At 33.7% G+C, this 12,298-nt stretch overlaps 1 non-coding gene and 1 pseudogene across 1 annotated transcript; both read left to right on the plus strand.

The window, feature by feature from the left end:
• Positions 1-521: 521 nt before the first annotated feature.
• Positions 522-623, plus strand: LOC114413924. Its single transcript, XR_003667063.1, has one exon. It is a non-coding gene; the product is annotated as a small nucleolar RNA R71 (small nucleolar RNA).
• A 6,144-nt stretch (positions 624-6,767) lies between these two features.
• LOC114411182 lies at positions 6,768-11,982 on the plus strand (annotated as a pseudogene).
• The last annotated feature ends 316 nt before the right edge of the window (positions 11,983-12,298 follow it).

Raw genomic sequence — 12,298 nt, forward strand, 5'->3', positions numbered from 1 at the left:
CTCTAGCCATAAGGCTGATTTGAACCTAAGCCACCTCTGTAGCCTTGGTAGTTTCCTTGAAAGTTCTATTGAGGTCTGGCTTGATTTTACAGATAATGGGCCTCTTTTTCCTGTTGGCAATCACCAGGTGCGGAACAGTGGCCATTCGGATGGTCACCACCACAGAAGTCACATCTCAGAACTTGTTGAACTTGATGAGCTTGGTGTGTTTTTTATGATACACCTTGCTGAAATTGTTGAGGAAATTGGCTACCTATTTTGTTAAGGACTTTATTTGATGAGTCAAGAGTTTGTTTTAAGCCAAAATTGCATTATGATTATCCAACTTCATTATACCTTTTCTTTGAATTGAACCCCTATCATGGTGACTCTGATAATCACTAGCTGCAACGGAGTCAATGATTGCAATTGCTTCCTCTGGGCTCTTAGACATCATAGTACCTCTAGTTGAAACATAAAGAATCATTTTTGTCCAAGGTTTCAAACCACTATAGAAAATATGTAGTTGTGCAGCATCATCAAAACTATGGTGGGGGCATCTACGCAACAAAGACTTGAATCTCTCCCATGTTTCATAGAAAGGTTCATTAGACCCTTGGGAAAAAGTTGCAATGGCTGATTTTTCACTGATGAATCTGGACGGAGGAAAGAACCTTGCAATGAATTTTTCCTTCACCTCTTCCCAAGTGTTGAGGCTTTTATTTGGATATGATTGCAGCCATGTCTTTGCCTTACCTGCCAAGGAGAATGGGAAAACTCTAAGGTAGACAGCTTAAGCATCTTCGTCAAAAGCTCCAGTGGTACTACATAACTCCATGAAGGTAGAAAAAATGTGTGTATGGATCCTCATGATCCATTCCAACAAAAGGATGTAAACCAATCAAACTAAGCAGTGCTGGCTTCAACTCCACAACCTTGTTGCTGAAAGGAGGAACAAACATGTTGTTGTAATGCTTTGGTCTTTGTTGATAAGCGTAGTCACCAAGAGTCCTCCTTGGTGGTCTATTTCCTTCTCCTCCTATTCCCGCCATAGTATCAATTTCTGGTGAAGGAGAATCAATAGAAGAAGATATACCTGATGGCTTAGTGGTTGCTTGTTTCTTTTTCTTCCCATTCTTCCTTTCAGTCTTGGAAATTTCTGGATCAAATAACAATAAATCGTAAGAATATTTATCGAATATCGAATCCTCGCATATGAAATAAATATCACAAAATTACTGTTAGTCGTATTATACGACTAACTTTTGTATAGAAAACATTTTCTAAAGCTTGTATAGTTCCCCAATTTATAGTTATTTGTATATAGATCTTGTTTTGTTTGAATAGCTGTCTTTAGAGTATATCCCATGTGATTTAATGATAAAATTTGCATAATTTCAAGTTTAAAAGAGGCTAAAATCTTGAAATGCTAAAAGGAGCAGTCGCGCTAAGCAGACCCTATGGGCTCAGCGCGCATCTACCGCTAAGTGCAGCTTCAGCACGCTTAGCGTGACAAGGGAATCTGTTAGAGCACAAGAATTGAGGCCACACGCTAAGCACGAGATCATCTCGCTAAGCAAGATGTTTGTCTTTGGCCAGGCTCAGCATATGACTGGCGCCAAGCCCAAATCCACTTACTCGTGCTAAGCGCGAGGGTGACGCTAAGCGTGATGTCGCGATTTCAGAGCCTATTTAAGCCTGAATTGTCAGAATTAGGGTACAAAACACACAACAACGATTTGGAGAGACCAGAGCTGCGTATTTTGCACAAACTTTGAGAATAGTGCTATAGAGACAGCAAATAGAAGCCTAGGGTTCTACATTTTTAGAGAGATTAGTGAGTGTTAGAGTGATTGTGACGTGCCAAGAAGAGGAGGAGGGATCCCCTTTCTTGTGTAAGCAACAATTATTTTGTACTCTCTATCTCGTTTGTGTTAGGGTTTCCTTGTATGGCTGGTTAAAAACCCTAGTTTGTGTTTTGTGTGTTCAATGCTTCTTTCAATGCTTAATTACTGCATGCTCTTGGCCTAATCACCCACTTGTGTGTACTGTTAGGTGACTTTAGCATTGGGAAATGTACTATTGCCTTAGAACTTGATAGAAGCAGGACTAAATAACTACATTACCAGGGATGGATTGTGGGGTTTTGGTTTTCTGAATATGCTGTGATGATAATGTTGTTTAAGTTAAGCTTAGTCTTACAAGAGGGATCTACGGACGAAGCTTAAGTTAAATTAGTCTAAACTTATGAGGGATCGAGGTTTAGTACTTTAGGATACAACATAGAACACAAGAACATGATTAATTAGATAAATATCCTCATATGCATCAACTTGTTTGTTACAAAGACCCAACGCTTTTTACCTATTGCTATAAACTTTTACGTACTTGCATTTATTGTTTTTACCTTAGAATTAGTTTATTTCTGTTTTTAACCATCAATTATCAATGTTTGTTCCAACAATGCCTTACTTCTGAATAAAACTTTGTCTAATAAGCAAGTTCCCTGAGTTCGATACTCAGATCATTTCGTTTTAATTTTAAATACTTGACGACCCGATGCGCTTTCTGGTGTTTCATTTCCCTTGAATATATTTGTTAAAAATTGGAGAAAAAGGAACCATATGGGAAATTGAACAATTACAATCATAATCTCGTGCTATTTGCAATCAAAATGTTATGCTTTATTCCTAGCAACACAATGTAAGGAGTAAATTCATTCAGTTCAAATTCTAAGAGTACTTTCCAATCAAACGTAAAATCTAATTTCATGAAACTAGTGATCAAATAGAATCAAGCATTACAAACAAAATGGAATCACTAGTAATGAGTAGAAAAATTCACACGTATATAAATATCAAAAGAGATACATACGGGTATGAAGATTACATCCAATCCTCTGGAGAAACTAGTCGATCATTGCATAGAGCCCAAGATCAATAGGAGAAATAACAAAGGATGCGATATACAGTCACAACTCTGCAATGCCTGGGCTCCACTTTCTCGCTCATTCTTCCTTGCTGCATGTTTCCTCTTGTTTCTTCTTTTGGTTGTCTGTTTTCTTGCCTTCCTTTGCACGCCTTTTTATAGAAAAAGAGAAGAAGCTGCCAAACCAACTCGCCTGGGCGAGTTGGTTGCTTAATGCTGAAGGTACTCACTCGCCTAAGCGAGCTATTTCTAGCCTAGGCGAGTTAACTATTTAGGCATGAAGAAAATTGATTGGCCCAGGTGAGCTGGTAGCTAGCCTGGCGAATGGCTGTTTAAAATCTTAGAAAAATGACCATTTTTCCATTCCTTTAAACTTGGTTTCTCGATCAAACAAACAACCATCAAAACCTATAGAATCATGGATGAATCTTTCATATTTAAACAAAAACATTAGTAAATGTACAATATATATAAAACAACTAGATTTAAGGGAAGTTTATAAGAAAAATATTGCAATCAAAAGATAGGTGTTAACATTTTAATCCCAAAAATAACTGAAATATGACACTTATCAATGTGCTAATGTGAATAGGTTGGTAAAATTGAGTACTCTTGGTGTTTTTGTGCTTTTGAATCTATGATTTTGATTCCTTTGATTTTATATGATTATGTGAAATTGTTTGAGGTTTTTTACTCCCCATGTTGTGAGAAACATTTCTGTATAACTCCTTTGTCGTGAGAATTGGATTTTTGGAAACATTCTTTTTCATGTTTTGGCATCATAAGCTTATTACGTGTTGATGATTATAACACACACACACACACACACACACACACACACACACACACACACACACACACACACACACACACACACACACACACACACACACACACACACACACACACACACACACACACACACACACACACACACACACACACACACACACACACACACACACACACACACACACACACACACACACACACACACACACACACACACACACACACACACACACACACACACACACCACACACACACACACACACACACACACACACACACACACACACACACACACACACACACACACACACACACACACACACACACACACACACACACACACACACACACACACACACACACACACACACACACACACCACACACACACACACACACACACACACACACACACACACACACACACACACACACACACACACACACACACACACACACACACACACACACACACACACACACACACACACACACACACACACACATATATATATATATGTATATGAATTTTTAAAATAAATTATAAATTAATGGTTCAAATATTAATATTAAATTAAAGGAAATTAATATATTAAGATTCAACGATAAATACTTTCAATGCATTTTTAGTTTAATTATTTATTAACTCTTTTTAATTGAAAATAATATAATTCGATTTAATATATAAATATTTTGTGTCATGTAAATATTAATGTTGTGTGATGCTTATATGATTCATGAGGTGTCATAACATGTTGTGTTGGGATTATAGTATTGTGATTGAGATTGGGTGTATGTGATAAATTGAATATGTGTTGAATTGTAAGATACATGTGTATTGAGATTTTGTATGCATTGATTTGTGAGTTATGAATTGTACAATCTCACAGCTGTAAGACCCTTTAATGGCGATGAGTTAGTGCGCGACAAGTATTGTGATGCGATCCACTGTGGGAACCTGACAAGTTGAATAACTTTGAGGCACGATGAGTTAAAATTATTTTTAAAACAACTGAGTAGTTGTGTGTATTGCATAGTTCAAACTCCAATGCACATATATGATTTTAAATGCCTATTTGTATGAGATGATTAGTCATATGAACATAACATATTAATATTATTACTATATGATATGTATATGATGCATGAGGCATGATAACATGATGTCTTTGGATTATGAAAGTGTGATGAATTGTGTCTAAGTGACAAGTTGAGTATGTGTTAAATTGTGAGGTCATACATGTATTGAGATGTTGTGTGCATTTAATTGTGAACTATGAACCGTAACATCACACGACTGTAAGACCCTTTAAGGTCGATGGGTTAATGCACAACGAGTATTGTGATGGGATCCATTGTAGGAACCCAACAAGTTGAATCACTTTGAGCCGCGATGATTTAAAATTATTTTGAGAATAATTGAGGAGTCGTGTGTTTTGTATAGTTCATGGATAGAGTCTGTGTGTTAAAATGCTTTGAGTTGGACTTGAATCAGAAAGGAAAGGCCCAGACAGACTCTTTGGAGTCTAGGCCTTGGGGGTAAATACACTCGGTTTGAGTGCTCCTTTAAGCATATGTCGATCCCACATGGTTAAAGCATTCTCGCAAAATAATGTGAGCCTGACTGGTCTCTCTATGATTTTACCTAGTGAGAGTGATCTAGCTTCCCAGTGTGTGGTCTTCCTTGTCATGTATTCCTAGGCACTTGACGAGGATTTTCACTGACATGATACCACATTGCATATAGGATTGAGTCTTAGTGTATCTGTTGCATAACGCCTATGTAGTGATCATTGTGACTTGTTATGTAATGTTGGGTAATGAATTGTGTGAGTGAGATATTGTGTTGTACTTGAGATGTGTTGTTCTGAACACATGATTGATGTGATTTTGTGATTAAATCTCTGGGACAAATGATGTTACGCAATGAGAGGTAAAATGATACGAATTATGCTAAGTTGAGCTTGTTATACTTATATTATATATATATATATATGTGTGTGTGTGTGTGTGTGCTTTCATTTATCTCTACTTGATTAGGAATGTGATAACTCACTCCCCATGTGTTGTTTGGGTTTGGATCATATGATGATCTCAAACCTTGTGTTTGTGGCAGTAGATACCTAGGTGGATTGCTTTAAGGAACCTCGTGCTGGAGAACACCAGGACATAATACTCTGATAGGATGTGACATTGGGGCATGGATTTCTATTTTAATTGCATTATGTTCTGAACATGTTATTTTACTTTATTTTATTCTGTGGCTTAACTTTAGTTCTTTTGTAAACTTGAATGGTTTTATTTTGAGTCGGAAATGTTTTTGTGAAGTTTTATTTGGTAACAATGAAGCAAATTTGGACCTTTTACCCACGCGGATTTACTTACGATTTTATTGAATAAAATTGATTTAATTAGATTCCGTGTTTTATATGTTTTTCTATTTCTATGCATGTTGGGGTAGAGGGTGTCACACAAGTGTGTCATCCCTTGCTTTGTATCACCCAAAAGTTTACCTTTACAATATTTGCAAATAGCTTTCCATTCTCCATCTATTAATTTTCTATCAAAGTGATTCCAAACAACTGAAGTTAACTTTCTTGAGTGGCCATTTCAAGTTGAGCTTTTAGTTCCATCATCAACTTCATTCATAGGAATATCATTTGATTCATCCGGGTTTGATTCACCTATATTAGGTGACATAGTTTCTTCTTTTTCATCACCCTTGGGAGCCAAAATTTGTTTGGTGGACATTCTATTTAAAAAAATAATTAAATTGAGTGTTAATTGCACAAGAAAATCTACAACAATTAAAATCAATAATTAGAGCATGAAAACAAGTTATAAGACCCTTTTAATGAGAAGAAATTAAGTAGATAGAGAGATAAAATGGGTAATTTTGGAATGATAGTATAATTAATTGATAAATTTAATGTGATTAACTAAATTAACTACTTTTCTTAAGGGGCATAAATTAGTTTAAAAGGTCTTATAATTAGGGATGGTGGGAGTACCATTTACCAACAAAGGTTGGGCCAGTTGGTGGGCAGCAAACTCATATCCCAAAAAACATGGGTTCGATTTTCACTATCGATGGGGGATCTTGTTGGCAGGAAATCTATAAGTACTTCTATAACCGATCTTTGAGCCTTGAGACCCATCCTGACCTTGGTAAGCTTTCTCTACCATAATTTTTTGTCAAAATGAAATTTTAATTAGCCATAATGAATTCCCCTATCGTAAAGGGAGGAACTGAAATCCGCTCGTAAAGGGAGGAACTGAAATCCGCTCTAATCTGAAGGTTGGATAATGAGCCAAACAACCCACAATTGTTCATTTTAGAAGGATGGAAACCATGATGTATGACTATTAGAAATTTTAGTTTACTCATTTCTTTCAGGAACTTTGGAAAGGTGTACTAATTAGTTTGAAGGTTTAAAATCAGAACCTCAGCTTGAGTTGGTTGCATGTAGGACCAACATGTTGTGGAAATTTCATCTGCAAAAGAAACTAATATGGTGTCAATACTCAATAGTAGAAGAGCAACAAATGATAGATCATAGGAACTTTGTTTTTAGTTATTACCATCTTCACTTTGTAAGTAATTGTCTATACTTTAGAGAAAGATATGACTAAACAGTTGATATAGACAATGTTCGAGCAAGGATTTGTTGGGGTTTTGGTTCAACATTCCATCAAAAAATATTTGACAATATGTGGACCATCATGCCTTGCTGTTTTTCTCTAAGCCTTCATTCAGGTTTATTTTGTGTTGTGTCAATCTTAAGTCTTTTTCTCAGTTCAACTTGTTCTTGGGTGCTTCGATAAATTGTGAAGTCTCTTAGAATGTCATCAAGGATGATGAAATGGTTATTATAGTAGTAACTATTTGTGTCACTTGTATTTTTCCTGGTAAAATTAGAAAAAATTAATCCCTTAGGTACCCTCATAGGAAGGATTGACCCAAGGATAAAGCAATTAAAGCTTACACTTTAGGCTCCCCAACAAAAAACATAATTGTTAAAAGGGCCTCATATGTTGATAAAAAGCTGACATATGTTAGTAAAAAAGCCCAACATATTGAAAGTAAAAAATATCTTTTAAATTTTGCTTTAGCCTTGCTTATCGTTGAATTGTTTCACTTAAATATGTTTTGATTCTTTATAAATATGATTTGATTTGATTTTAATTCTTTAAATTTCTTATTCGTTTTGGTCTGTGTAGATTTAAATTTTTTTGAAGTCAATCCATAATGCCATTTAACAGTCATGTGTCACTTAATCATATCACTTATTTTATCCTTTTGTAATGATAATGTAGTAAATCATTCTATTGCAACAATATACACACACATATGTATATATATATATAGTTAAATAAGATAATGGCCTAACTTACTAAAATAAAAATAAAGTTAAAAACAATCTCATCAAAACTTATTGATAGAAATTCTCTTATTTATTTTAAGATGATTGGTTATATGTACGTGTATTATTAGATTATTATATATATATATATATATATATATATATATATATATATATATATATATATATATATATATATATATATATATATAGATAGATAGATAGATAGATTGTAAATATGTATTCTGATAAGGTATGCATAACACATCAAATGCTCTGGGCTCACACAACTTTTGATTTCACTAGGTAAATTCAGGGAAAATATTTATTTTGTAACCTTTTCAAAAACGCCCAAGTTGAAGATTTTTGTAGAAAGACTATTTGAACACTTTGGATATCAAGTGCCTAAGTTTCAAACTGATGAAGATTCAATTAATCAATTGGGACTTTTGGTAAGGAAATTCGAGGGAAGCCCAATGCTACTGGTTTTGGATGATGTATGGCCGGGCTCAGAAGCCCTCGTGGAAAAATTTAAATTTTATTTATCAGATTACAAAATTTTGGTGACTTCAAGGGTTGCATTTCCTGGATTTGGCACCCAATGTGTCTTAAAACCACTAGTTTACGAAGATGCAATGACCCTTTTCCATCACTACGCTCTCTTGGATAGCAACAGTTTAAATACTCCTGACGAAGACATCGTCGAACAGGTGCTTGTTCTTACTTTCTGACGCATAAGAGTAATTCATGTCCTTATCCAGAATGCAGTGATTCATTTAGGTTTAAATCAAAAATGATTTTTTAAGACAAGTCTGTTTAAATTAATTTAATTTTTTTATTAAAATTATTAGTGTTTTATTTGAAAATTATTTTTTATATTTTTTAGGATATAAAATTACTTATTAAATTAATGTAATAAGTTTTTTTTTATATTTTTAAATCAGTAATGAAATCGTTTATTTAACTTTTTTAACACATCACTGAACTTTAGTAATATTTTATAATAGCGACTTTATAATATTAGTACATTCATTGAGTTTAATTTCCATTTTTTTGTTTTTTTTTTCCAGTAATTTCTATGTTTTGTTAGTACAATAAAATTTATACTATCAGATAGTTAAAAGTCAATGATTAACATATTTTTTAAGATAATTATTATAAAAATTAACTAATTTATTATACAGTTTATAATTTTTTTTATAAACTGACATGTATAGATGACATTATAAAAATCTTTTACACATCCAATGTATACAATATTTACTCTATTCCATTATTTATCATTTATAATATTAAATGACAGAAAGTCAGTAAAGTTGCTAGTAACAAAAAAGGTAGAAGCTGCGTATTTTAATTTGAACCAGTAAAATAATTAAGGTCAACTAATGAGATAAATAAAGTTGTTAAATAATTAAGGTCAACTAATGAGATAAATAGAGTTGTTAGAGAGATGTGTTATAATAGGATGGTGATGAAAATACTTTTAGTATTATTTATTGTAAAAGTCAATAAATTTATTATACACGATAATATTTGTGGTGGAATGATAATATAAAATTATTTTAATTGTTATTATACAATTTTTTTAATTATATTATTTAAATATTAGATAATAATTTTTGTTAAGTCACAAATATTAATAATGAATAATATTTTAGAACTTTTTCATTTTTTTTCATAATACTCGCATTTGGGCCGATCATGCATTCCTTTGAATTATATAGATATCATAAAGTTGTTTCAGACCATTATATGATTTTTTTTTAGAAAAGAAATACATTATCATTGAACGAAAAAAATGCATGGCAAACTGTTTTGACCCTATATACCAAGCAGAAAAATTATTAGGAGGTTTAAGACTTTCAAGTGTCCATAGTTTCAGTCATTGTTTATATAACTCATTTAAAAATTTCAATTTAATAGAACAAATTAATAATATTTAATTATGTCTCATATGAGATCAGTATAGACCATAATGATCATCTCGAATTACCTAATAATTTTTTTACAAGTAACAATGTATATTTGCACCTTGCACCACCTAAGTCATAACAAACTATATTTATGTGCACTGATTGCAGGTTGTGAAAAGTTGCAAGGGTTTACCACTTGCCATTAAAGTGATTGGTAGGTCACTCAGTCATCGACCTTATGAGTTGTGGCAAAGGATGGTGGAGGAATTATCACATGGTCATTCTATACTTGATTCTAACATTGAATTGCTAACTTACCTCCAAAAAATCTTGGATGTCTTGGAAGATAATACAGTCATCAAAGAGTGTTTCATGGACCTTGGCTTATTTCCTGAAGACCAAAGAATTCCTGTTACTGTTCTAATTGATATATTCGCAGAGTCGTATGGACTAGACGATGATGGCATAGAAGCAATGACCATCATCAACAAATTAGAGTCCATGAATCTGGTTAATGTCTTAATAGCAAGGTACAATGAATATCTTATTCTCAGAATCGTAATATATATCTCTAAAAAGACTTAAAGAGAAATAGTTGCGAGGAACAATTGGTTCCTTTTATATATTAATATTCTAAAAGTAAACATTTATCTTGGACTTAATTTAAACTTCGCACTATACAATTCGGCATCACATTTTATAAGCTTGCTCTGAGATTTGCAAGTAATCTATCTGAGTATCTCAAAGAACATGTACCTTTAATTTTGTTCGAGAACTTTTTTCCCTAGGGAATTAATTTCTCTTAATTTACCAGGAAAAATACAAGTGACACAGACAGTTATTACTACAATAACCACTTCATCGTTGTTCATGATCTTCTAAGAGAGCTTGCAATTTATCAAAGCGCCCAAGAACAACTTGAAGGGAGCAAAAGACTGATTATTGACACAAAAGAAAATAAAAATGAATGGGGGCTTGGCGAGAAGCAACAAGGCATGATAAGCCGAATATTGTCAAATTGTTTTAGATATTGTTCTAAACAGAAACCCCCACAGATCCATGCTCGCACATTGTCCATATCCATTGGTTAGTTATCCGTATACCTTTCTCTAAAGTACAGAAATTTACCAGCAAAGTGTAGAAATTCTATAGTTGACATCATATGGGTTGGTTTTGCAGATGAAACTTGCAATTCGCATTGGTCACACATGCAACCAGCTAAAGTTAAGGTTCTGATTTTAAATTTTTGAACTAATCAGTACTCTTTTCCAGAATCCATGGAGCAAATGAGCACATTAAAAGTTCTCATAGTCACAAATTACAACTTCCATCCTTCTGAGTTGAACAATTTTGAGCTACTCAGCTTTTTATCCAAATTGAAAATAATTAGATTAGAGAGGATTTCTGTTCATTCATTTGTCACACTGAAGAGTCTTAAAAAACTATCACTCTACATGTGCAACTTGAGTCATGCTTTTCAAAATGGTACCATCCTAATTTGAGATGCATTTCCAAACCTAGTGGAGTTGAGCATTGACTATTGCAAAGATATGGTGGTGTTGCCTTTTGGGCTATGTAATATTACCCCACTAAAGAAGCTCAGTGTTACTAATTGCCACAAGCTCTTAGCACTTCCCCTAGAAATTGGAAAGTTGGTGAATATGAAACTCATAAGGCTAAGTTCTTGTACCGATTTGGAAGGGATACCAAATTCTATTGGAAAGCTTTCTAATCTAAGGCATCTTGACATCTCAAACTGTATAAGCCTTCTTAATTTACCAGAGGACTTTGGCAATCTGTGTAACCTAAGAAACCTCTATATGACAAGTTGTTCAAGGTGTGAATTACCATCTTCAGTGGCCAGTCTTGTGAATTTGAAGGCAGTGATATGTGATGAAGAGACAACTGCTTCATGGGAAGGATTCAAAGCTATGCTTCCCAATCTTCAGATAGAGGTGCCTCAAGTGGATGTTAACTTAAACTGGCTTCATTTAGTTAGCTCATAAGTCATAAGCTTCTTTCTTTAACTTTCTATTGGATCATTGGTCGTGTCATGTGTGTAATATTTTATTTTCTGTGAAATAATCATATATGTTCAAAGTGTGAATAATCCTCTTCCTTGTGTCCCTGAAAAAGGTTGGAGATTTTAGGGACACAAGGAATAATGATCATACATGTCCAACCTCCTTGTGTAATCTTTTTATGTTACTTCAAGTTGTTGTGCCAATATTTATATGTTTCTTGTAAATATTATATTACTCGAAGGAGGTTGGAGATTTCATGTGTTGTGTGTAATGTCATGGGTGGACATACTTGGTTTGA

The sequence above is a fragment of the Glycine soja genome, chromosome 5 (genome assembly GCF_004193775.1).
Source record: "Glycine soja cultivar W05 chromosome 5, ASM419377v2, whole genome shotgun sequence".
NCBI classification, from domain to species: domain Eukaryota; kingdom Viridiplantae; phylum Streptophyta; class Magnoliopsida; order Fabales; family Fabaceae; genus Glycine; species Glycine soja.